Source organism: Bos indicus, chromosome 11 (genome assembly GCF_029378745.1).
Source record: "Bos indicus isolate NIAB-ARS_2022 breed Sahiwal x Tharparkar chromosome 11, NIAB-ARS_B.indTharparkar_mat_pri_1.0, whole genome shotgun sequence".
In the NCBI taxonomy this organism is placed as follows: Eukaryota; Metazoa; Chordata; class Mammalia; order Artiodactyla; family Bovidae; genus Bos; species Bos indicus.
The window spans coordinates 48,879,452-48,905,345 of NC_091770.1; the positions used below are offsets into that span (position 1 = coordinate 48,879,452).

General features: G+C 45.3%; 1 long non-coding RNA gene across 1 annotated transcript in view; it reads left to right on the plus strand.

Moving 5' to 3' along the window:
- The window catches only part of LOC139185782 (uncharacterized), a 38,102-nt gene extending 13,842 nt beyond the window's left edge, over window positions 1-24,260 (plus strand). Inside the window, exon 4 of the long non-coding RNA XR_011569284.1 lies at window positions 23,870-24,260. This is a non-coding gene — a long non-coding RNA (uncharacterized lncRNA). The remainder of the gene's footprint in view (window positions 1-23,869) is intronic.
- The last annotated feature ends 1,634 nt before the right edge of the window (window positions 24,261-25,894 follow it).

Below are 25,894 nucleotides of genomic sequence, written 5' to 3' on the forward strand. Positions count from 1 at the left end.
ATTATAGTAAAGAGATTAAGTGTGGGGAGCAGGGGAAGAGAGAGAAACCAAAGGGCAGAGAAAGCAAGAGGGGGAACCACAGCAGCCAAACTTTAGATGCTGGAAAGCATACAGTGAGGAGGGGTTGATACGACACAGTGCAGGAGGAGCTGATGCGAGAGGTTTGTTGTTCAGTCGCTAAGTCACGTCTGACTCTTTGCAACCCCATGGACTGCAGCCCACCAGGCTCGCCTTGTCCTTTACCATCTCCTGAAGCTTGCTCAAACTCATGTCCATCGAGTCGGTGCTGCCATCCAACTATTCTCATCCTCTGTCATCCCTTTCTCCTCCTGCCCTCAATCTTTCCCAGCATCAGGATCTTTTCTAATAAGTCGGTTCTTTGCATCAGGTGGCCAAAGTACTGGAGTGTCAAATTCAGCATCAGTCCTTCCAGTGGATATTCAGGGTTGATTTCCTTTAGGATTGACTGGTTTAATCTCCTTTCTGTCCAAGGATAAATTACTGATTTACTGATTTTTTCCAAAGTGTATTAAGAGAATAATTTTTTAAATTTAATTTTATTTAACTTTACAATATTTTATTGGTTTTGCCATATATCAAAATGAATCTGCCACAGGTATACATGTGTTCCCCATCCTGAACCCTCCTCCCTTCTCCCTCCCCATACCATCCCTCTGGGTCGTCCCAGTGCACCAGCCCCAAGCATCCAGTATCATGCATCGAACCTGGACTGGCGACTCGTTTCATATATGATATTATACATATTTCAATGCCATTCTCCCAAATCATCCCACCCTCTCCCTCTCCCACAGAGTCCAAAAGACTGTTCTATACATCAGTGTCTCTTTTGCTGTCTCGTATACAGGGTTAAGGTTACCATCTTTCTAAATTCCATATATATGCGTTAGTATACTATATTGGTGTTTTTCTTTCTGGCTTACTTCACTCTGTATAATAGGCTCCAGTTTCATCCACCTCATTAGAACTGATTCAAATGTATTCTTTTTAATGGCTGAGTAATACTCCATTGTGTATATGTACCACAGCTTTCTTATCCATTCATCTGATGATGGACATCTAGGTTGCTTCCATGTCCTGGCTATTATAAACAGTGCTGTGATGAACATTGGGGTACACGTGTCTCTTTCAATTCTGGTTTCCTCGGTGTGTATGCCCAGCAGTGGGATTGCTGGATCATAAGGCAGTTCTATTTCCAGTTTTTTAAGGAATCTCCACACTGTTCTCCATAGTGGCTGTACTAGTTTGCATTCCCACAAACAGTGTAAGAGGGTTCCCTTTTCTCCACACCTTCTCCAGCATTTATTGCTTGTAGACTTTTGGTTCGCAGCCATTCTGACTGGCATGAAATGGTACCTCATAGTGGTTTTGATTTGCATTTCTCTGATAATGAGTGATGTTGAGCATCTCTTCATGTGTTTGTTAGCCATCTGTATGTCTTCTTTGGAGAAATGTCTATTTAGTTCTTTGGCCCATTTTTTGATTGGGTCATTTATTTATCTGGAATTGAGCTGCAGGAGTTGCTTGTATATTTTTGAGATTAGTTGTTTGTCTGTTGCTTCATTTGCTATTATTTTCTCCCATTCTGAAGGCTGCCTTTTCACCTTGCTTATAGTTTCCTTTGTGTGCAGAAGCTTTTAAGTTTAATTAGGTCCCATTTATTTTTGCTTTTATTTCCAATATTCTGGGAGGTGGGTCATATAGGATCCTGCTGTGATGTATGTCAGAGAGTGTTTTGCCTATGTTGTCCTCTAGGAGTTTTATAATTTCTGGTCTTACATTTAGATCTTTAATCCATTTTGAGTTTATTTTTGTATATGGTGTTAGAAAGTGCTCTAGTTTCATTCTTTTACAAGTGGTTGACCAGTTTTCCCAGCACCACTTGTTAAAGAGATTGTCTTTAATCCATTGTGTATTCTTGCCTCCTTTGTCAAAGATAAGGGGTCCATATGTGCGTGGATTTATCTCTGGGCTTTCTATTTTGTTCCATTGATCAATATTTCTGCCTTTGTGCCAGTACCATACTGTCTTGATGACTGTGGCTTTGTAGTAGAGCCTGAAGTCAGGCAGGTTGATTCATCCAGTTCCATTCTTCTTTCTCAAGATAGCTTTGGCTATTCGAGGTTTTTTGTATTTCCATACAAATTGTGAAATTATTTGTTCTAGCTCTGTGAAGAATACCGTTGGTAGCTTGATAGGGATTGCATTGAATCTATAGATTGCTTTGGGTAGTATACTTATTTTCACTATATTGATTCTTCCAACCCATGAACATGGTATATTTCTCCATCTATTAGTGTCCTCTTTGATTTCTTTCACCAGTGTTTTATAGTTTTCTATATATAGGTCTTTAGTTTCTTTAGGTAGATATATTCCTAAGTATTTTATTCTTTTCATTGCAATGGTGAATGGAATTATTTCCTTAATTTCTCTTTCTGTTTTCTCATTATTAGTGTATAGGAATGCAAGGGATTTCTGTGTGTTGATTTTATATCCTGCAACTTTACTATATTCATTGATTAGTTCTAGTAATTTTCTGGTGGAGTCTTTAGGGTTTTCTATGTAGAGGATCATGTCATCTGCAAACAGTGAGAGTTTTACTTCTTCTTTTCCAATTTGGATTCCTTTTATTTCTTTTTCTGCTCTTATTGCTGTGGCCAAAACTTCCAAAACTATGTTGAATAGTAATGGTGAAAGTGGGCACCCTTGTCTTGTTCCTGACTTTAGAGGAAATTCTTTCAATTTTTCACCATTGAGGATAATGTTTGCTGTGGGTTTGTCATATATAGCTTTTATTATGTTGAGGTATGTTCCTTCTATTCCTGCTTTCTGGAGAGTTTTTATCATAAATGGATGTTGAATTTTGTCAAAGGCTTTCTCTGCATCTATTGAGATAATCATATGGTTTTTATTTTTCAATTTGTTAATGTGGTGTATTACATTGATTGATTTGTGGATATTGAAGAATCCTTGCATCCCTGGGATAAAGCCCACTTGGTCATGGTGTATGACCTTTTTAATGTGTTGTTGGATTCTGATTGCTAGAATTTTGTTAAGGATTTTTGCATCTATGTTCATCAGTGATATTGGCCCATAGTTTTCTTTTTTTTGTGGCATCTTTGTCAGGTTTTGGTATTAGGGTGATGGTGGCCTCATAGAATGAGTTTGGAAGTTTACCTTCCTCTGCAACTTTCTGGAAGAGTTTGAGTAGGATAGGTGTTAGCTCTTCTCTAAATTTTTGGTAGAATTCAGCTGTGAAGCCATCTGGACCTGGGCTTTTGTTTGCTGGAAGATTTCTGATTACAGTTTCAATTTCCGTGCTTGTGATGGGTCTGTTAAGATTTTCTATTTCTTCCTGGTCCAGTTTTGGAAAGTTGTACTTTTCTAAGAATTTGTCCATTTCTTCCACGTTGTCCATTTTATTGGCATATAATTGCTGATAGTAGTCTCTTATGATCCTTTGTATTCTGTGTTGTCTGTTGTGATCTCTGCATTTTCATTAAGAGAATATTTTTAAGATTACAAAGATGGGAAAATGATAGTAGCATTGAAAAATTCAACAAAAAGAAAAAAACACTGAGGAAATTTCCCAGAAGTAGAACAAAAAGACAAAAAGAGAAAATTGGAGAAATCAGAATAGGAAGTCCAACATCCAAATCACTCTGACTTCTAGAAAGAGAGATCAGGGGAAAAAAAAAAACAAAAGGAAGGAACCAGTAAATAAACAAATTAAGAAAATAACTCAGAACTAAATAAAGGATATACATTTCTGGATTAAAGGGGCTGGTATATAGCCAGACAAATTAAAATGGAGCTACACCAAAGTGTAGTGTTGTGACACTGGAGAGCACTGGGGAACCAACGGGAGATCAGACAGGCTTCAGAGAGGAGAAACAGACATGTGAGAAAGGATCAGAATCAGACTGGCCGCAGCTACTTAACCCCCAGTACCCTAGATCCTGTGCTCTGCAACAGGAGAAGCCACTACAATGAGAAACCCACACACCGCAACTAGAGAGTAGCCCCGACTCGCCACAGCTAGAGAAAGCCTGCACATAGCAATGAAAACCCAGCACAGCCGTAAAGAAAGAAAGAAAGAAAGAAAGAAAAACTTTTTAAAAATAGTACAGTAAAACATTAACTTAGACATGCAACATTCAGATACAACTTTATTTTTGCTGCCCAGTATCAACTCATCTTCTGGAATTTGTGTTTTAATGGAATTTCTGGGGTCATGGACCCCACCCTTAGCTGAGGTGGGGGAGAGTGAGAGGGCATGAGCAGCACAGTCCAGGGTGGAACATTCAGGGCCCTGAATTCCCTGGCTCTGGGATTAGTTCAGGCAAAGGTCAAAAAAAAGGATCCAGCACAAGCAGTGACAATCCTGCCGAGATTCCTGGGCAAGAAACACATACTCTTTCCTGCACAAAGGAAGTGGGGCTCAAGCTGAGGCCACCATCTTGGGAAAGGCTTGTCTGAAGAGAGACATGGGACAGGGAAGAAACATCATCCAGGCTGAGTCAGGCTACACTCCTCCCCTGGATTGGCGTACCCACTTCCTGGTCTACCCACTTCATGTCTTAACCCACACTAAAGGGGCTTTCGCTTCCACCAGTGGAGCAAAAACTGCTTGTGTCACATCCAAGGTCACTTTCCTACTCCTTCAGACGACACTTTTTAGCAGCCTCTCCCGCTTCTAAAATCCCTGAGCTGTCTTCTGACTATGGTGCATACTCCTTGGGCTTCTCGTCTTCTGCTTGGCTGGCTGCTCATCCTCCCCTCAACCTCATGGTGATGGGGTCCCAGGGCTCAATCCTGCACCCTCTCACTTGCCTGCACCTTTCCCTGAAGTGAGCCCATCCACTCCCAAGGTGTTCTTCACTACTTTTTTGATGACACCCAAATTTGTATCCAGCCTAAACCTCTTTTCTGAGCTCCAGAAAGCTTGCATAATTCAGTTACCATCCTTGACGTGTCCAACATTTGTATTCTGGTCCCCACTCAAAGCCATTATATGCCTTAGCAAGTGCAAACATACACAGATGTTAAACCAGGAACATTTCAACCAGGAACCTGGAATATCATCTAGACTCTGCCCTCTGCTCCCCATCTCTCTATACATCACTCATCAGTAAGACCTGTTACTTTTCCTTCCAAACATATCTTGAATTTATTCACTTTCTCCAACTTCACTCTCACAGTTTGGATGGGTCATCAGTGTGGTCCGGGTTTTCTTCTCCTGGGGACATGGGATGATAGCACTTTTCCAGCCTATTTGAAGTTAGGCATGCCTGTGTGACTTACTTCTTACATGTGAGAAGACGAAGCATCTGTCACTTCTGGTGGGGAATTTCAAGAACCAGTACACATCCCTTCCTCCTGCCATGGGCATTATGGAAATCATATTGAGGTGAGGACCCTGACAACCTGAATCCCTGAGTAATTAATACAAGCATAGCTGTCCTGCTCACTGGCAAAAAAAAAAAAACACCTGAAAATAAATATTTGTTGTTAAGCCACTGAGGTTAAGGTCTGTTTGTTACTGTAGCACAACATAGCCTATCCTGTCTGATAAACTATCTGGTCCAAGTCACCCAAGCTCCTGCAGCAGCCTCCTACTTGTACTCCTCTCTCCTACCACACAGCAGAGTAACCTCTTTACAGCTTTATTGTTGTTGTTTAATCACTAAGTCATGTTCGACTCTTTTCGACCCCATGAACTGCAGCAAAACAGGCTTTCCGGTCCTTCACTATCTCCTGGAGTTTGCAAACTCATGTCCATTGAGTCAGTGATGCCATTCAACTATCTCATCCTCTGTTGCCCTCTTCTCCTCCTGCCTTCAATCTTTCCCAGGATCAGGGTCTTTTCCAATGAGTTAGATCTTTGCATCAGGTGGCCAAAGAATTGGAGCTTCAGTATCAGTCCTTCCAATGAATATTTAGGGCTCATTTCCTTTAGAATTTGTTGGTTTGACCTCCTTGCAGTCCAAGGGACTCTCAATAGTCTTCTCCAGCACCATAGTTTGAAAGCATCAATTTTTCAGCGCTCAGCCTTCCTTATGGTCCAACTCTCACATCCGTATATGACTACTGGAAAAACCATAGCTTTGACTATACAGACCTTTGTCGGCAAAAAATGTCTCTGCCTTTTAACACGCTGTCTAGATTTGTCATAGATTTTCTTCCAAGGAGCAAGTGTCTTTTAATTTCATGGCTAAGGTCACCATCCACAGTGATTTTGGAGCCCAAGAAAATAAAATCTGTCACTGTTTCCACTTATTTCCCATCTATTTGCCATGAAGTGATAGGATCAGATGCCATGATCTTAGTTTTTTGAATGTTGAGTTTTAAGCCAGCTTTTTCACTCTCCTCTTTCACTCTCATCAAGAAGCTCTTTAGTTTCCCTTCACCTTCTTTGCAACTTAAGTCAGATCTTATCACACCTTCCTTAAAACCTTTTGGCAGTTTCTCTTATCCGTAAAGAAAATCCACACTCTTTCTTAGGGTCACAGGATCTGATCCCTGCCTGTCTCTCTGACTGGGTTTCCCACCCCTTTTTTCTCACTCATTACACATCCAGTCCCCCAGGACTCCTTGCTGTCTCTGAGGCACGGAGCTCTTTTCTGCTTCAGGGCTTTCACAGATGCTGTTCCCTCTACCTGGAACCCTTTCCCACATTATTCACATAGCTAGCCCTTTCCCATCTTTCAAGCCTCAACTTAAATGACACCTCTGCCGGAAGGCCCCTACCGCTATTCCCTGTTTGTTCATTTCCTTCTTAGCTTTTACTAGAAGTTGGAATTGCATTTGCTCTTCACAATTATTTACTTGTTTATTCACAAGTAAGCTCTATGGGCGGCCCTGTTGGCCCTCAATACATATTTGTTGGGTGGAGGAATGACTGAGTGAGAAGGAATTGCAAAGGCTCAGTGGTAAAGAATCCACCTGCAATGCAGGAGATGAGGGTTCAATCCCTGGGTCAGGAAGATCCCTTGGAGAAGGAAATGACAACCCACTCCATTATTCTTTTTAGATTTATTTAATTGGAGAATAATTACTTTACAATATTGTGATGGTTTTTGCCACACATCAGTATGAATTGGCCATAGACATACATGTGTCCCCTCCACCCTGAACCCCCCACCTCCCTCCCCATCCCATCCTTCCAGGTCATCACAGAGCACTGCGTTTATGTTCCCTGTGTTATACATCAAACTTCCACTGGCCATCTGTTTTACATATGGTAATGTATATGCTTCAATACTATTCTCTCAAATCATCCCACCCTCTCCTTCTCTCACTGAGTCCAAAAATCTGTTCTTTATTCTTACCTGGAAAAGTCCATGGACAGAGGAACCTGGCAGGCTACAGTCCATGGGGTCGCAAAGAGTCAGACACGACTTAGTGACTAAACAACAACAACAATGCCCTAAGTAAACGTAAGGCCGTAGTGCTCATGGGGCTAGTGAATATCACAGGCCTATTCAGCCTGCCCTCGAGAGGGGATTCTTTAAGGTGACTACGGGCCCAGCCCCACAAGATCGTTTACTCTCCTTGGGAGCTAAAGTGCCCCTGAGACACAAGGCCTCTCCAGAGGGCCCAGCTTGGGCTCTGTCCTCCCCCTCAGCTACCACAGCTCACCCAGTGACAGCCCAGCCTGGAGCAGGTCCAACTGGAGCCGAAGAGTGAGCAGCCAGTCCCCAGGGGGAGGTGGCCAGCTGCTGCCGTCATGGAGAGTGTGGCCTGGCCAGCTCTCTAGAAATAGCCCAAGGTCAAGGTGGGGTGCTTCCGTCCACCACAGATGGAGAAATCTGAGAGGAGGCCAGTCCCGGATTTCCTTCTACCCCACTACCGGGATCCCTGACCTTGGTCTGGAGCTCCCTGATTTCCAGCCACCTTCCCATAGACCCCTGCACTCATCTCTGCTTTCAATGAACACTCAGGCTTCACTTCCTACCCCCTCTGCCTCCCAACATACCCCTGAGATGGACCAGGTGGGCCTTATCCCATGTCAAAGCTCAGAAGGTCAAGGGTGTCTTCCAACTTAGCACGTGAGTTGACCGACAAACTGGATGGCAGTGCAGAGCCCCATTCTAGACTCAGTGCCTTACCCTGGTGGGACCTTCCTCATGGAGGGGACATGCCTAGCAGAGTCCACAGCCTCTGCCCTGGGATTGATCACATCTACCTGTCACCTGCTCTCAGGGACCCTTTGTCCTGTGGACTCTGACCCTGTTCATTGGCACTGAGAGCAGTGTAGCCTCGTCAGCTGCTGCTGTCAGCTACTGGGACCTCGCTGTTTCCGGCCACTTGCACCTTGGGTGCTGAATACACTGCCTGCTGGTCCAGCTCATTCACCAGACCTCACAGCTGGCCCGACCACACAAACCCACTGTCCTCACACCCACAAAACTGGGGCATCCAGCCACAAGCTTCATCAGTCCCTTGTGGCAAGCAGGGCTCCAGACTCACTTTTCTTGAAGGTTCCCACAGGCCTGGGAGGAGGGAGCGGGGAGGTACCTCAGGGAGACCAGCTGGATGGTCTGGAACAGACGCAGGAAGGGGCGCTGCCCGGGGATGGCCAGCAGGGCCGGAGACGGGGGAGGATGGGAGGAGTCCACACAGGGGGTGACTGGCCCTTTGAAAAGAACAGGACAGGGTGGGCACCTGGTAGATTTCTGCTAATCAGATTACAGTAGGCAGAGCTGATTCAGGAAGTAGGAGAGAATGAAAGGTGGGATTTTTTTTTTTTTTTAAATAAATACAGCATTTGTTTTTAAAGGACTTTCAATAGGTCCAAATGAAAGCTGGTAGAATGTCCTGTAGTAGACAACCTTTGGAATTTGAATGACCCGTATCTGTGTGCACACCAGGATTCCATGTGCAGAAGCCCAGCAAGTGCACTGCACAACTCTAGGGCCCCCTTCACATTGCACAGATTGTGAACTCGAATACTTATCACAGATTTCTGGCGGGTGACAGCCAGGTGTCTTAAGGAAGGAAAGAAGGGCATCTTTCTTTTGGGCTAGTGGTAGGGCTTCAAGTAGGTACTTCTGGCAAGCTTGAAATTAAACTTCAAAAATTAAAATCTCTCTAGCATAAATGTGCTACTCATACTCATTTGCATGACAGCCCTTTCTTCCTGAAGTATGCAAAGGTGGAGACTAATTAGCATCCATTCTTAATTACAGAGCCCCAAATTCAAGAAGACAGATTTTTTTCTTACACGCTTTGGGATTGTGGGAGGTAGGGTGGAGGGAAGGGTATTCGAGAACTCAATGCTGTCAAAAGCACCAATAATTCCTAGGCCTTATTTTAAGCAATATTTGAATTTGGGTATTATATGATTCTCTCTATGCCTTTACATAGAGAGTGCTTACAAACTTTTCTGGAATTATTTTCTTCACTGGCTACCCATGTGACTCTTTGTTCCCAATCTTTGTTCCCACACATTCCAAACCAGCAACCCTATATCTTTGGTTAAATGAAGCACTGACTGCTCAGAACCCATTCACTTCTTTTTTCTTTTTAAATTTATTTGGCTGCACCAGGTCTTAGTAGAGGCATGCAGAATCGTCTAGTTGCAGCTTGTGAACTCTTAACTGTGGCATGTGGGATCTAGTTCCCTGACCAGGGATCAAACCCAGGCCCCCTGCTTTCAGAGTGCAGAAGTTTAGCCACTGGACCACCAGGGAAATCCCAGAAACCATTCACTTCTAACACCACAGATCCTTAACAGACAGACTCTGAAATGAGTATTCTCAGAATCATGAATACACTCACTCTCTGAGAATCACCAAAAGCAGACCTAGCAGGCAAAGTTTCCCTAATAAAGATAAGGGTCTCCAATGAGCTGAAGAAATGTTTTCCACATAGGCCAGACATTAAAGCATTCAGTGAAGGAGTGGCTGAGGAAAGTTTAGAATTGTGGGTAGAGGCTAGGTGTCCACAGGCTGTCACCTGGGAGCCTTGTGTTACCAACCACATGACCACTCACTTCCTGGGCAACAGTTTCTGGTCAACATGAAGACCTCTCTCTGGAAATTTCTTGAAGATATATTTGGCAAGTAAATAGCAACTAGGACTGTTTGCTGCCTTTATACCAAGTAAAAGGGAACATCCCCGCGTAACCCAGCCCTCAGTGGCAGCTTCCCCAGGCTTGTATATTGGGAAGTCCAGTGCTAACCCTGACGTATCACCCTGCCACCTGGGCTGGAAGCTGCTTCCCACAGTCCCCTCCCTCGTGTGCTCCCAGGTTAGACTTTGTCAGTGAGAGAATCATGTCCTGGACTTAGACGGCAGGAGGGAAGCAGAAGCCATTTTTCCCAGAAGCTTGGTCAGGTGCAAGAGTATCACAGAACTCTAAGGGCTCCCACTTTCTCCCCTCACACTTCTGGTTGCAGACTGGGTCCCCAGGTCACAGAACAGCTTCTGTTTTTCTGACCACCTGATAGATGCTGAGGCCCTCAAGTTCTCTCTGCTCTCTGATTTAACCCTCAGCCTTACACAGGGCCTCTCATGACTCCATTCCCACCCATGCTCAGCACTGACCCACATGGAGAGCTCAGCCCCCTTCCTCGAGGCTCTGTGTATGCAACAGACCTCACAGGATGCCTAGAGGTTAGCACCAATGACATGAAGAAATGTCATACACCATGATTCTTAAAAGTTGCTCCATCCATTTTCTCCACCTGTACTCAGTTTGGCCACCTGATGAAAAGAGTCAGTTCATTGGAAAAGACACTGATGCTGGAAAAGATTGAAGGCAAAAGGAGAAAAGGGTGGTAAAGGATGAGATGGTTAGATAGCATTACCAGGTCATTGGACATGAATCTGAGCAAACTCTGGGAAACAGTGAAGGACAGGGAAGCCTGGCGTGCTGCAGTTCATGGGGTTGCAAAAAGTTGGACACTACTTAGCCACTGAACAACAGCAACTCAGTTTCAGGCCTGCTTCGTGAGCCCTGATAAAACAAAAGCCACCCACTCTAGGTTGTAAGCTTCAACAGACTGAAGAGCTTCTAGACACCTTGAAGTTTGCACCTTTCCTTTATCCAGCTTCCACCAACAGAGGGGAATAGCATACACAGAGATTTCTCCACCACCCTAACCCCTTCCTCCCTTAGAAGGAAAATGCTGCTATACTTTCTATTCCTCTCATTCATTTTCTCCTCCTGCACTAGAGTTTGTCCTCAAATTGGATATTACTAACTCTGAATGATTTTATTTTAGGGTGGTGCATGCACTTGTCATCAATTACTGTGTAACAAGTCACCTCAAAGCTTAGCTGCTTAAAACTCACCATTACTATCTCACCATTTCTGTGGGTCAGGAGTTAAGGACTGACTTAGTTGAATGGTACTGGCTCAGGGATTCCCAGCAGCGGGTGGACAAGATGTGAGCCAAGACTCCAGTCACCTGATCGCTTGCTTGGAGCCAGAGGGTCTGCTTCCAAGATGAAAGTGAAAAGCAGATTCTTTACCATCTGAACCACCAGGGAAGTTTCCAAGATGCCACCCCCACAGAGCTGCTGTCAGCACACGGCCTTTCCTTCAGGCTGCAGGGGTATCCTCATGGGCATGCCAGCTAACTTCCCCAGAGTGAGTGATACAAGAAACAGAGCACCCATGATCTGGCCTCAAAAGTCACAAGCCATCAGTTCCTCCAGACTGTACGCATTTGAAATGAGCCATGAAGTCCACCCACACTCAAGGGGAAAGGAATTAAACTTCACTTTTTAAAGGGAAGCATTTCAAGGAATATGTAGGCATATTTTAAAGCCACCAAAGTGTGAAAGCAGAATAAAGATAAGATGTCAAAATACCTATGTTCTCTAGAGTCTGTTACAGAGTGAAGCCAGAAAGAGAAAAACAAATACTGTTTATTAACACGTAGTATAGAATCTAGAAAAACGGTACTGCTGAACCTATTTTCAGGGCAGGGATAGAGCAGCAGATGTAGAGAAAAGACTTGTGGACACCGTAAGAGAAGGAGAGGATGCGATCGATGAACTGAGAGAGCAGCAGGAAAACATATACATTACCATACGTAAAATAGATAGCCAGTGGGAATTTGCTGTTTGATGCAGGGAGCTCAAACTGGTGCTCTGTGACAACCTAGAGGGGCGCGATAGGGTGGGAGGAAGGTTCAAGAGAGAGGGGACATACATATATACTTATTGCTGATTCATGTTGATGTACGGCAGAAACCAACACACTATTGTAAAGCAGTTAGCCTCCAAATAAAGATAAATAAATAGAAGAAAAGAAACAAAACAAAAAAAAAAAGATAAAGCATCAAAGTACCTGTGTTCTCTAGAGCCTGTTATATAGAGTGAAGTAACTCAGAAAGAAAACAAAGTATATTAACGCATATATATGGAATCTAGAAAAATGGTACTGATGAACTTAGTTACAGGGCGGGAATGGAGCAGCAGACGTAAGAACAGACGTGCGGACACAGAGAGAAGGAGGGAGTGGGACGAACTGCGGGGGTTGCGCTGACACATGCACACTACCATGTGTAAAACAGATAGCTAGTGGAAGCTGCTTTATGTGATAACACACGGAGCTCAGCCCGGGCTTTGTGACAGTTGAGAGGTGTGAGATGGGGAGGGTCTGGGGGTGAGAAGGAGGCTTAAGAGGGAGGGAATATATGTATTGGCTGATTCACGTTGTTGTCTGGAGAAACCAACACAACACTGTAAAGCAACCATCCTCTAATTAAAAATTTTAAAATAAAAAAAATTTTAATTAAATTAAAAAAAAATTTTTATTTAAAGTTAAATTAAAAAAATTTTTTTCAAAACTGTGTTCTAATTTTACATCTAAATGCTGAGGGACATCCCCTCATCCCTCTAGATCTATTTCCCCAAGATAAGAAGATTGACTTCAGTGACCACTAGGGCTTTGTTTCCAGTTAGTAGGTGTCTCAGTGTTCCAGCTACAGCACTCAAGATCCTAGGACTTGACCCCAGACCTCAGGCACCCCTCCTTTTCCTCCCCTTCTCTTGCTGCAAGCTCTTGGCCCCAGGTGCATCCACCACCCACTGGAACCCAAACCTAGTTCATCAGCATCTCTGGATGGTACCCAGGCATCAGCAGGTTTTATGGCTCCCTGGTGGTTGAGGACATGGTTGAAGACCACTCCTCTAACTGCTCAGTGGGAACCCTGAGCAGAGAGATCCTTTCAACAAATAAAATAACAGTTGTTGTTGTTATTGTTGAGTTGATAAGTCATGTCTGACTCTTTGAACCTCATGGACTGCAGTACACCAGGCTTCCCTGTCCTTCACTATCTCCTGGGATTTGCTACGATTCATGTCCATTGAGTCAGTGATGCTATCTAACCATCTCATCCTCTGCCCACCTCTTCTCCATTTGCCTTCAAATCTTTCCCAGCATCAGAGTCTTTTCCAATGAGTCTTCTCTTCACCTCAGGGGGCCAAAGTATTAGAGCTTCAGCTTCAGCATCAATCCTTCTAATGAATATACAAGGTTGATTTCCTTTAGAATTGACTGGTTTGATCTCCTTGCTGTCCAAGGATAAATTACTGATTTGTCTTTTTCCTTTGAAGTATATGTACATCAAAGTACAGGTATTCAATGTCCAGTTAATCATTCCTGGCATCTGATTTTTCTAAGAGAACACTTTGCTCCTTGTTACCTCAGAGAAATACTTAGAAAAGTTTAGCAAGTTAGAGAAGTTTGCAGAAATTGTTCAAGGCCAGGATAGAACTTTTTATAGAAGTTTTCCTGCTCAGGCTTTCTCATCATGGTATTGTTTCTGTGGGAAAATTGACCCAATTTTTATCTTTTTGACTTACACCACCTTTTCCTAGAATATAACCTGCTATAAGTTTAAACAATGCCTGTCTTTTGGGGTTTTTTTTTTTTGCTTGTGTATGTGCATGTGTGGGTGTGAGAAAAATCAACCATCTCCAAGAGGGTAGAGCCCAGTGCTGAGAACGATGCAAGCTAGGAGCACTCTGGGAAGAAATGCCTCTGGAAGGCTGTGGGTGTGAGGCTTGGGTGTGATGCTAGAAACAGTCAGCTGGGCTTTTTGATCGTGACTTAGCATCTTTCCCCATGTGCCCGCCACATCAGTAAGTCATTGGCTCAGTTTGCCCAGGCCTGAGGGGTTTCCTGGGATGCAAGACTTTTCAGTGTTAAAATTGGGAAAGTTCCAGAAAATTAAGACAGTCAACCTCCTACAAGTGTTGGGAACTTCTAGCACTTTCTCTGTCTTTTAATAGTTCTAGAAGTTTCTTTCGGGCAAGGTGCTTTACAGACTCCTGAGCATGGTAAATGCCTGCTGACTGCCTGAACACGTTATCGGGGAAGGAATCTTACCTCCTACCAGTGTAAGAGGCAGGGTGGAGCCAGGCAGGGTGCTTCACTCACAGAAACAGGGATATTGAAAGCACCCCTCTGCACCACGAGGCTTTTAGATGCCAGTGGCAGAGCCCAAGGCCTAAGAAATGGAGCAAGCTACCTTCTATCAGCCGGCTCCAAACATTGGGGTGCCTATCATGGAGAAAGGGGGTGTGGCCTGTTGTCTGTCCTGAGACTTGTGAGTGACAGCCCTGCACACACATGGGAGGTTTCTGATTGCTTGGGTCTGGGGATTTGCACACACATGTACATTTCTTTGGAATAGGAAATGGCAACCCATTCCCTATTCTCACCTGGGAAATTCCATGGACAGAAGAGCCTGGCGGCCTCCAGTCCATGAGGTAGCAAAGAGTTGGACAAGATTGAGCATGCATGCAGGTATACATTTCTTGATCTTTCCCATTTCTAGGCAGGAAATTTCTCCCTGACTGTAAAAAAAAAATTTGTCACACGTAAACTTCTCTACTTCTTTCTCTGAGGTTACCTTGAGCAAAAAATGACTTTGATGGGGAATTTCCTGGTGGTCCAGTGGTTAGGACTCCATACTTCCAGTGCAGGCGGCAGGGGTTCAATCCATGGTTGGGGAACTAAGATCCCGCATGGCACCTGGTGCAGCCAGAAAAAGACAAAAAAGAAAGATGACTTTGATGAATCAGACCTTTTTGCTTATCAGTGGCAGTCAGGTTATAGATTCTTTTTACGGGAGGTTCTAAAGCAAAAGGATGAGATGAGGAGGGAGGTGGGAGGGAAGGTCAGGATGGGGAACACATGTACACCCATGGCTGATTCAAGTGAATGTATGGCAAAACCCACAATATTGTAAAGTAATTAGCCTCCAATTAAAAAAAATTTTTTTTAATATCCTGTGATAAACCATAATGGAAAAGAATATTTTTTAAATGTCTATATGTGTATACCTGAATCACTTTGCTGTACAATTGAGATTGGCACAATATTATAAATCAACTATACTCCAACTAAAAAAAAAGTTCAAACCACTCTTCACCATCTGTGAATACACAGAGTTCATTCATGGGTGTGGATGTATGTCCTGGATTCTCTTCCCTCCCGGCTCTCTCCTGGGCTTCTCCTCACCTGGATCCCCAGCTTCAGGAGATTTCCTTGGCTCTTCCTCTTGGCCCCATCTTCTCTTGTTTCTGTCATTTCTGGGATCCAGAACTTCCCCCACCCTCAGATGGGGGTTGGGAGAGAATGGATACATGTATACGTATGACTGAGTCCCTTCACTGTTCCCCTGAAACTATCACAACATTGTTAATCGGCTATACCCCAGTACAAAATGTTTTGATGTTAAAGAACTTTTTTTTATAAAATTAAAAAAAAAAAAAGAAATTCCCCCACCCACAGCTCAGCCAAAGTGGAGGATCCCACATGGTCGCTATGGACCTGCCTCACCTGGCGAGCCCATTAGATGGAGGGTTGGGGGATGCGGGCGGGGGGGTGGGGGAGGGGTGGGAATCCTGGCCAGCCTGGATAGAACACATTCTCTGTCTCTAAAATCCCGGGCTCAGCCTTAGGGCCTCTGGTGAGCCTGCTTCGTGTTCTGTATCTAAAAGTTTGTGAGTCTCAGGGCCTGTGGTTACCATGTGGGGAAGGAACTTTTTGAGGTCCTTGAGCAACAGTGATCAAACTAGGAGGCCAGGTCAGTGGATGGACAATGGAGACAGGTGACCAGGCAGCCTGGGTGAAGGAGACAGAGACAGTGACTCTGAGCCCACTCTGTTCCAGAAACTTCCTGGCCCCCATTCTCATCCTCTTGGTAACTTCAGGTCCTGCGGGACCCTTGTTCTAACTCCTCTTTAGCTTAGCCAGCTTTATACGTTTCTGTCACTTGCCACTCACCAACCCCCGAGAGTCACCAGTGCCCACTGCCCACCCACCCCAACACACACAGGCCCCTTCTTGGGACCCTAAATCTGAGCCTTTCCTGCACCAACAAGACGCCCTGAGCCCCGTCTTTTGCGCTCACTTTCAACTCTAGAGAGGGCCTGCACCCGCTCCCTGTGGGTCTGTTCCCCAGGAGTCAGGGGGAGATGACCTCCTCGCTGTGGCCTCTGCAGGGTCCTCACTCCTGTCTCCACTTCCCATAGCCCAGGCCTCACCTCCCTCACCATCCTGCCGCAGAGACACTTTAGAACACATTTGCTAGAACACTTGAACAAAGTAAACAGTGGTTTCCTCACATTCCTGTCAGCATTTGTTTTTCACAGACTGAAGAGTCTTGAACCTGAGGGCACTCCCCTCCCCACTGCCCCCACTGTGTTCATGGCTCTTGCCTGAACTTTTGCGGGGAAAGGGTGGGGGTGCTCAGGGTCGCTGGGCTTGGACAGCTGTTTCAGGTTGTCCATTTTTAGGCCTTCAGAGTCCATGTTCATCGTCCCCTCTCAAACCCTCCTCTGGCCCAGGACAAGTGACAGGTCAGGGCACTCGGCGCTCAGGATCAGACGGCCTTGACTCCTCACCACAGCACTCCCCTGCCTCCTCCTGTCACAGCCCCAGGCGCCCCTTGGGCCTCATTCTCAGCAACGCCTTGACTTTGTCCCAACCCCATCAGGGTCCAAGGACCTGGCTTCTCCTCTTCTAGGATGTGGTGTGGACCTCAGGGGAGACTTAAGAACAATGCTGGGCCCTTATCAACAGCTAATCCCATCCTGGCCGGCTCCTGGACTTCCCTTCTCAGAAATGCCAACTCTTATTTTAACACATGGCGTGTTCTCTTCTGAGTCACCTCAGTCCCGATTGTGTGCAGCCAGAGCAGCCACAGTCCCTCCCTAACTCACACCTCGGTCAAGCTCTTCCGCAAGAGCACAGAGCAAACACCTTCAAGTCCATCCGGAATGGGCCTGGCTTCCTTCTGCCTTGTCACCAGCTCCTGGCGCCGCAAAGTGCAGGAGCCGGAAGGGACCCTAGAAATCACCGGGTCTCACCCTGTCCTTCATAGCTGAGTTCACTAAAGCCCGGAGAGGGCAGGGTGTTGCTCAAGGTCACACAGCAAGGTCAGGAGTCCTGGTCCAGACCCTTGCTTTCTATGTATGTTACTTCTCAGAGAACATGAGGAGAAGGGAGAAAAACTGGGGAGGGGGCAGTTTGTGGCTGTTCAAATTTCTTCCTATTTAAGCCTCCATCCTGCGCTTTCCAGGTGAGGCTCAGTGGTAAAGCATCTGCCTGCAAATGCAGGAGATGTGAGAGATGCAGGTTTGATTTCTGGGTCAGGAAGATCCCTTGGAAAGCCCTGGAGTAGGAAATAGCAATCCACTCCAGTATTCTTGCCTGGAAAATTCCACAGACAGAGGAGCCTGGTGGGCTAAGTCCACGAGGTAGCAAAGAGTTGGATGCGATTTAGCGACTAAGCATGCATGCACAACGTGAGATATTTGCTGAGGTTTCAGGGAAGAAAGCCTCCTCTGACCACCACCCTTCCAGCAGAGCCCCTGCCTGGACAGTGTGTGCTGAGACTGTGACACCCAGAAAGCAGAGGACAGGCAGGGAGAGAAGCCAAATCTTAGTGACATGAGTCAGACATGATAGCGACTGAGCACACATACAGTTCTCCACCCTACACTGACTGGCCCAGAAGGGGTGCTTGTTCCACTTCCAGGGTCAGCACTGGGGCTTCTTTCAGCAGTAGGAACAGGCTTAGGCAATCCTAGTATGCGGAGGGACTTTTCCCAGAAGGGAGAGTATCAGAAACCCCCATGAATCAGAGCCTCCAAGTGTCCTGACTGTGGTACTTAACAGAAGAAACTGCTAAGTGGCCGGATTGTTGTTCAGTTGCTCAGTTGTGTCCAACTCTTTGCAACTACATGGACTGCAGCACACCAGGCTTCCCTCTCCTTCACCATGTCCCAGAGCTTGCTTTCAGTGATGCCATCCAACTATTCCTGCCCTCTCTTGTCCCCTTCTCCTCCTGCCCTCAATCTTTCCCAGCATCAGGGTCTTTTCTAATGAGTCGGCTCTTTGCATCAGGTGGCCAAACTATCGGAGCTTCAGCTTCAGCATTAGTCCTTCCAATGAATATTCAGGGTTGATTTCCCTTAGGATTGACTGGTCTGACTAGGTAAATGGTTAATAATAAAAAGAGTTGCTGTCATGGGGAAGTCCAGGCACCAGCCCTTGCAGCTAAGCCCACACTCCTGCAGAGTGGCTGCCAGAGCTCCTGCCAGTGCTTGAGTAGCTCTGATCCTGTTCCATTCTGAAACTCAGAGAGGAGTTCTACCAAACCCAGGAGAAGGGATTTCCCTGGTGGTCCAGTGGTTAAGAATCCACCTTCCAATGGCTCAGATAGTAAAGAATCTGCCTGCAATGCAGGAGACCCAGGTTCACTCCCCAGGTTGAAAAGATCCCCTGGAGAAGGGAATGACAACCTACTTCAGTATTCTTGCCTGGAGAATCCCATGGACAGAGGAGCTCGGCAGGTAACAGTCCATGGAGCTGCAAAGAGTTGGACACGACTGAGCGACTGCTACTACTACTTCCAACACAGCGGTTGCCAGGGAACTAAGATCCCACATGCTGTGGGGCAACTAAGCCCATGTCCCACAATTAAAAAGACCCAGAGCAGCCAAAAAACCACCACCAACAACAAAAACCCAAGATGGGTTGGAGGACTAACCCCCACTTACCTTGCATTCAGCCGCACCCCCTGCACCTTCTAACTCATCAGCATGTGGGCTCTGGAGGTGGCCTTCCTGGGCTCAGATCCTAGCCCCACAAGTTACTAGCTGTGCACGTCAGAGGAGAAGACCCTGGGCAAGTCTGCCACCCTCTTTGTAAACTGTGTATAGTAAGAGACCCTTCCTCTAGGGGTCGGATTAAGCATCAGAGCATTGGCAGGTGATCACTCAGCTACCATCATCATTTCATTGCTATTATCTCATGCCTCAGCAGACATGATCTGCTTCCTTTATCCCATTACCTGTGCCACCCCAGGGCCAGCATTATGAAAGCGGGAAATATTAAGTCCTGTGATCCTCAGGACCATGCTACATGCAGTTCTGGGGATGTCTGTGGAATGTGGGAACATAAGCCAGAGCAATGGTCAGAACATTCCAGAACAGGAGTGGAGGGTTTGGTCAGTCTGTGGTGTGTTCTGAAAGTGAAAATGTTAGTTACTCAGTCGTGTCCGACTCTTTGCAACCCCATGAACTGCAGCCCGCCAGGCTCCTCGGTTCGTGAAATTCTTCAGGCAAGAATACTGGAGTGGGTAGCCATTCCCTTCTCCAGGGGATCTTCCCAACACACAGATCAAACCTGGTCTCCTGCATTTCAGGTGGTTTCTTTATCATCTGGGCCACCACGGAAGCCCCACAGTGTGTTCTACAATTCCACTAAAACGTCGTGTGAATATCTACGTGTGTCTTGCTCAATATGTGCCCCAATACTTCCCTTCTTTCTACTTCTGTGTTGTGATAAAAGTAGAGGTTTTCATCTCACAGATTGGGCTCTGGCTTAAGGGAGGTTTCAAACTTGGGATAATCAGAAACCTGATACACATTGTAATGCCTTTTTAAAAAAAAATTATAAGTACAGTTGATTTACAGTCTTGTGTTCATTTCTGCTGTACAGCAATGTGATTCAGTTATACATTTTTTTTTTTCTTTTTTACCACTAGTACCAGGCTTAGATGGTAAAGAATTTATTTGCAATGCAGGAGACCCGAGTTTGATCCCTGGGTTGGGAAAATCTCCTGGAGAAGGGAATGGCTATTCATTCCAGTTCTCTTGCATGGAAAATCCCATGGACAGAGGAGCCTAGTGGGTTACAGTCCATAGGATCACCAAGAGTCAGACATGACTGAGCGAGCAAAACATATTTTTCTTTATATTTTTTTCCATTATGGTTTATCACAGGACATTGAATATAGTTTCCTGTGCTATACAGTAGCACCTTGTTGTTTACTCATTCTCTATATAATACTTTGTGCAACGCCTTTTAAAAATCATTATGTATGTATATTTCACACAATCTTGTTTTTAATTTTATTTTTCATTTTGAGATAATTTTAGACTTGAGAAACTTTGCAAAAATAGTAAGAAAAATGCCTAAATACACTTCACAAAGCTCTTCCAAATGTTAACATCTTCTATAACCGAGCATAATTATCAAGACCAGAATATGAACAGGAATTCCCAGGTAGTGGTAAAGAACCGCCTGCAGTGCAGGAGACACAGTGAGATGTGAGTTCAGTCCCCAGGTGGGAAGAGCCCCAGGAGGAGGACATGGCAACCCACTGCAGTATTTTGCCTGGAGAATGCCCTGGACAGAGGAGCCTGAGGGGTCACAGTCCATAGGGTCCCAGAGTGGGATGTGACTGAAGTGACTTAGCACGCATGCAGGATATGAACACTGATACAGCACTACTAACTTATCTTCAGCTGGTATTCCAACTTTGTCCACTGCCCCTGGATTCTTCTTCTCCCCAGGATCCCATGCAGTCTCACACAGGTCGCTGAGTTACCATGTCTCCTTAGCCTCCTCCAGTCTGGGACAGTTCCCTCAAACTTTGTCTTTCCTGATCACAGCACTTTTGAAGAGCAGTGGCCAGTTGCTCTGCAGAATGTTCCTCATTTTGGGTGTGTCTGGTGCTTTTCCAGAATTAGACTGAGGTTTTTCATTTTTGGCACAAATGCCTACAGAAGTGATTTTTTTTTAACTTCACTTATTTGCAAGATGTTACTTCCCTGACCAGGAACTGAACCCGTGCCCCCTCCATTGGGACTGTGGAGTCTTAACCACTGGACCACCGGGGAAGCCCCCAGAAGGAATGTTGTCTTCTCAGCACATCGCACCAGAAGGAACGTGATGCCCATAAATCTCATTTCTGCTGATAGGAACTTTTACCCCTTGGATACGGTGGTGTCTATCAGATTTATCCATGGCAAAGTTACCTTTTTCCCCTTTGTAATTAATAAGTATTTTGTGTGGAGATATCTTGAGACTATAAAGAGAAACTTTTTTTTTTTTCATTATACTTTTACCCACTAATTCTAGCACACATCAGTGGTTCTTGCCTGCAACAATTATGGTGAGGTTAGTGTTAGTCGCTCAGTCGTGTCTGACTCTGTGACAACATGGCCTATAGCCCACCCAGGCTTCTCTGTCCATGGACTTCTTCGGACAAAAACACTGGAGTGGGGAGCCATTCGCTTCTCCAGAGGATTTTTCCAACCCAGGGATTGAATCCAGGTCTCCTGTATTATAGGTGGTCTATACCATCTGAGCTACCAGGGAAGCCACTGTGGGGTTAGCCAAACAGCAATTTCCTATTTCCATCATTCCTTCTATATTTATTCATTGGAATTCTATTGTACGAGGCTTCACTTCATTTATTTATTTATGAAATTATTTATTTATATGTATATAGAGTCATGGATATATTCTTTATTCCATGAGTTATTATTTATTACTATTATTATTTATTTTGTTACTAAAATTGTCTCAGATCTGGCCATTGGGAACCCCTTCAATGTGAATCCTATGTTTTTTTAATAATATCCTCATCATTCCTGGGTTGGGAAGATCCCATGGAGAAGGAAATGGCAAGTGACTCCAGAATTCTTGCCTGGAGAATTCCATGGACAGAGGACCTTATGGGCTGCAGTCCATGGGGTCGCAAAACGTTAGACACGACTGAGTGACTAACACACACAAACATACGCACACACCATTTCTGAGCACTTTTTCTAGCACTGCAAAATCTTCTGTATTCATTTATATTTTCACTGCTCCAGCCCTAGAATCAGCCAGTTCTCCAAGGAGCCCTAATTGTTTTTCACTTGGAAATGGTACTTAGAAACCAAGATCCAGAGACTAGTATACTCATAGCTACCATCATTATTTCCAGTCCCTTACAAAGGATGAAGCTAGGGAGTATACATCTGTATGCACACACACATACATATACACCTATATCTATTTTTATTTCTATATCCAATCATCCACGTATATAAAACAAAGTTGTTGTTCAGTCGCTAAGTCATGTCTGACTCTTTGCAACCCCATGGACTGCAGCATGACAGGCTCCTCTGTCCTCCACCATCTCCTGGGGTTTGCTCAAACTCATGTCTATTGAATCGCTGATGCTATTTAACCATCTCATCCTCTGCCACCCCCTTCTCCTCCTGCCCTCAGTCTTTCCCAGTATCAGGGTCTTTTCCAATGAGTCAGCTCTTCGCATCAGGTGGCCAAAGTATTGGAGCTTCAGCTTCAGTATCATTCCTTCCAATGAATATTCAGGGTTGATTTCCTTTAGGACTGACTGTTTTGATTTCCTTGCTGTCCAAGGGACTCTCAAGAGTCTTCTCCAGCACCACAGTTCAAAAGCATCAGTTCTTCAGCAATTAACCTTCTTTATGGTCCAACTCTCACAGCCATACATGACTACTAGAAAAACCATAGCTTTGACTATACAGACCTTTGTTGGCAAAGTGCTCTCTTCTTTTTGACACTGTTAATTTTCCTCCAGTAGGTGGCAGCACTTGTACCATCACTTTTGAGCGGATTCCTGCTGCATTTTGGTAATAAAGTCATCAGGGCAGTTCACCCAAGTCAGTTGGAAACAGAACGCAACTTCAGGGTTAATAGCCTCACTCGACCCACAGCTTTAAAAAAGGGTAAAAAAAGTCCACATCTAAGGAAGTCTGTGAAGGGAATTCAAGCAAGTCTGTCCAAACCCTGCCCAGGCCACGGGGCAGCTGTTCCCCTAAGTGGGGACAGCTCCAGCCCCCAGCCTCAGATCATCATCCCTAGGTGGGGCTGGAGGTGGGGGGCAAGATGGACCGGACTTACTGAAGGTCTCAGGGCCCTGCCGCTTCATACTCTGGGGTCCCAAGAGACACAAAGGGACATGAACCCTTGTGTGCACCTTAACTGTCTCCGCTTAGAGTTTCCATCTGAAGCAAGAAGCAGAGACCCAGTCTACCTGGAGGAGGGTGGGGCACTGCCAGGGAATCCTGTGGCAAGGGAAACCACAGATCAAGACATTCAGACTCAGGAAATCAAGGTGGCTACACAGAGTCGCTGTCTCCCTTCACGGCCCGAGGGCTGCCAGTCCTGCTTCCTGGAGTGGCAGGAGAGGACAAGAGGTAGCCTGGGCTCCAATCCCAGATGTGCCACCTCCTAGCTGTGGGCCTTGACCAAGTTCCTTACCCTCTCTGTGCTTTATTCTTATCTGCAAATTTCGTAGGGATTTGGGGTGTTTATGAGGACTGCGTGAGATTACACTGTAAAGTTCTTAGAACTGAGCAGGGCACAAAGAAAAGGCTCAACAAAGCTTAGCTTTCATTTTTGTTACCACAAATACTCCTGTTGTTTCATTTTCATGCACTGCTTCATTATGGTTCTTGATCCCCAACGGTTTCAGCTTGCAGTGGGTATTGCTGCCCAGCCCTAAGGCTTTAAACAGCCTCTCACCTCCAGGCGTGTTACTTCTAATTCTAGATCAAGGGCTCTGATTGGCCCAGCACATCGCTGTAAGCCTGGGCCACAGACCAGGCTCCACCCATATGGGCGTCCCAGGTCGCAAGGTCACTGAAGGCAGCCAAACACGGAGAGTTTTCTTCCAAAAGGTGGACAGCCAGGAATAGACCAGTAAAGTCAACACACGCATAAAACATTTTTCAAAGTATGTACGTGCTGTTGTGAATAAAATAAAAGTGAAAGTGGTTCAGTCGTGTCGGACTCTTTGTGACTCCATGGACTATACAATCAATGGAATTCTCCAGGCTAGAATATTGGAGTGGGTAGCTTTTCGCTTCTCTAGGGGATCTTCCCAACCCAGGGATTGAACCCTGGTCTCCCGCATTGCAGGTGGATTCTTTACCAGCTGAACCACAAGCGAAGCCCAAGAATACTGGAGTGGGGAGCCTATCCCTTCTCCGGGGTATCTTCCCAACCCAGGAATGGAACCGCGGTCTCCTGCAAGCAGGTGGATTCTTTACCAACTGAGCTGCTAGGGAAGCTTGTGGATAAAATATGAATGTATTTAAAGGTGTCAATTGAGCCACAGTACTTTTCTTAATTATTCCTGTTATCAATAATATATTCATATATTATTATATTAATATTTTATATCAGTAAATATAAATGATCATCATTCACTTTCTCAATGCAACTTAAGGTGCAAATTTTACCATGTTCAGTTCAGTTCAATTGCTCAGTAGTGTCCAACTCTTTCCTGCAGACCCCATGGACTGCAGCATGCCAGGCTTCCCTGTCCATAACCAACTCCCAAAGCTTGCTCAAACTCATGTCTGCTGAATCAGTGATGCCATACAACCATCTCATTCTCTGTCTTCCCCTTCTCCTCTCGCCTCCAATCTTCCCCAGCATCAGGGTCTTTTCCAATGAGTCAGTTCTTCACATCAGGTGGCTAAAGTATGGGAGATTCAGCTTCAATATCAGTCCTTCCAATGAATATTCAGGACTGATTTCCTTTAGGATTGACTGGTTTGATCTCCTTGCAGTTCAAGGGACTCTCAAGAGTCTTCTCCAGCACCACAGTTCAAAAGCATCAATTCTTCAGTGTTCAGCTTTCTTTACAGTCCAACTCTCACATCCATACATGACTACTGGAAAAACCATAGCTTTGACTAGACGGACCTTTGTCTGCAAAGTACAAACAAATGGGTCACTCAGTCGTGTCCGACTCTTTGCGACCCCATGGACTGTAGCCTACCTGGCTCCTCTGTCCGTGGAATTTTCCAGGCAAGTGTACTGGAGTGGGTTGCCATTTCCTTCTCCAGGGAATCTTCCACACCCAGGCATTGAACCCAGGTCTCCGAAATTGCAGGCAGACGCTTTACCCTCTAATCCACCAGGGAAGCCCTTGTCAGCAAAGTAATGTCTCTGCTTTTTAATATGCTGTCTAGGTTGGTCACAGCTTTTCTTCCAAGGAGCAGGTATCTTAATTCCATGGCTGCAGTCACCATCTGCAGTGAATTTGGAGCCCCCCAAAATTAAGTCTCTCACTGTTTCCATTGTTTCCCTACCTATTTCCCATGAAGTGATGGTCTTTACCATGTTGGTCTTTATTAAATGTCTTGATTGTAAAAACAGTCTTCATCCATCCTCAAATATTTGGTATATAAGCCCTCAACACTACACTGGGCTGCTTCTGGTCCACCTTTAAAGTAGCTGACTGAGCCTTAAATCTCTGGACCAGTCCACTCTCCTCCCTGGCACCCTCCCCTGGCACAGAGGCTCCAGGGTTCTATTGCCCTAGGATGCATACCCCTCCCGACTCTTAGTCTCTGCCTGTGAGCATACAGCCTGCAGTGTCTGGGTGCTGTGATTATGAGATGTACCTATAAGTGCTCTCCTGAGCATCATCCCCACTCCCCAAAAAACATCTCCTTGGGTGGGAGTGAACTGAGTGGTACGGGAGGGGCATCCAGCATTTATTCTGAAGATACAGTGATTCTCTGGTCCTCTGGAGGACATTAGGGAGGGATGGTAGCATCTAAG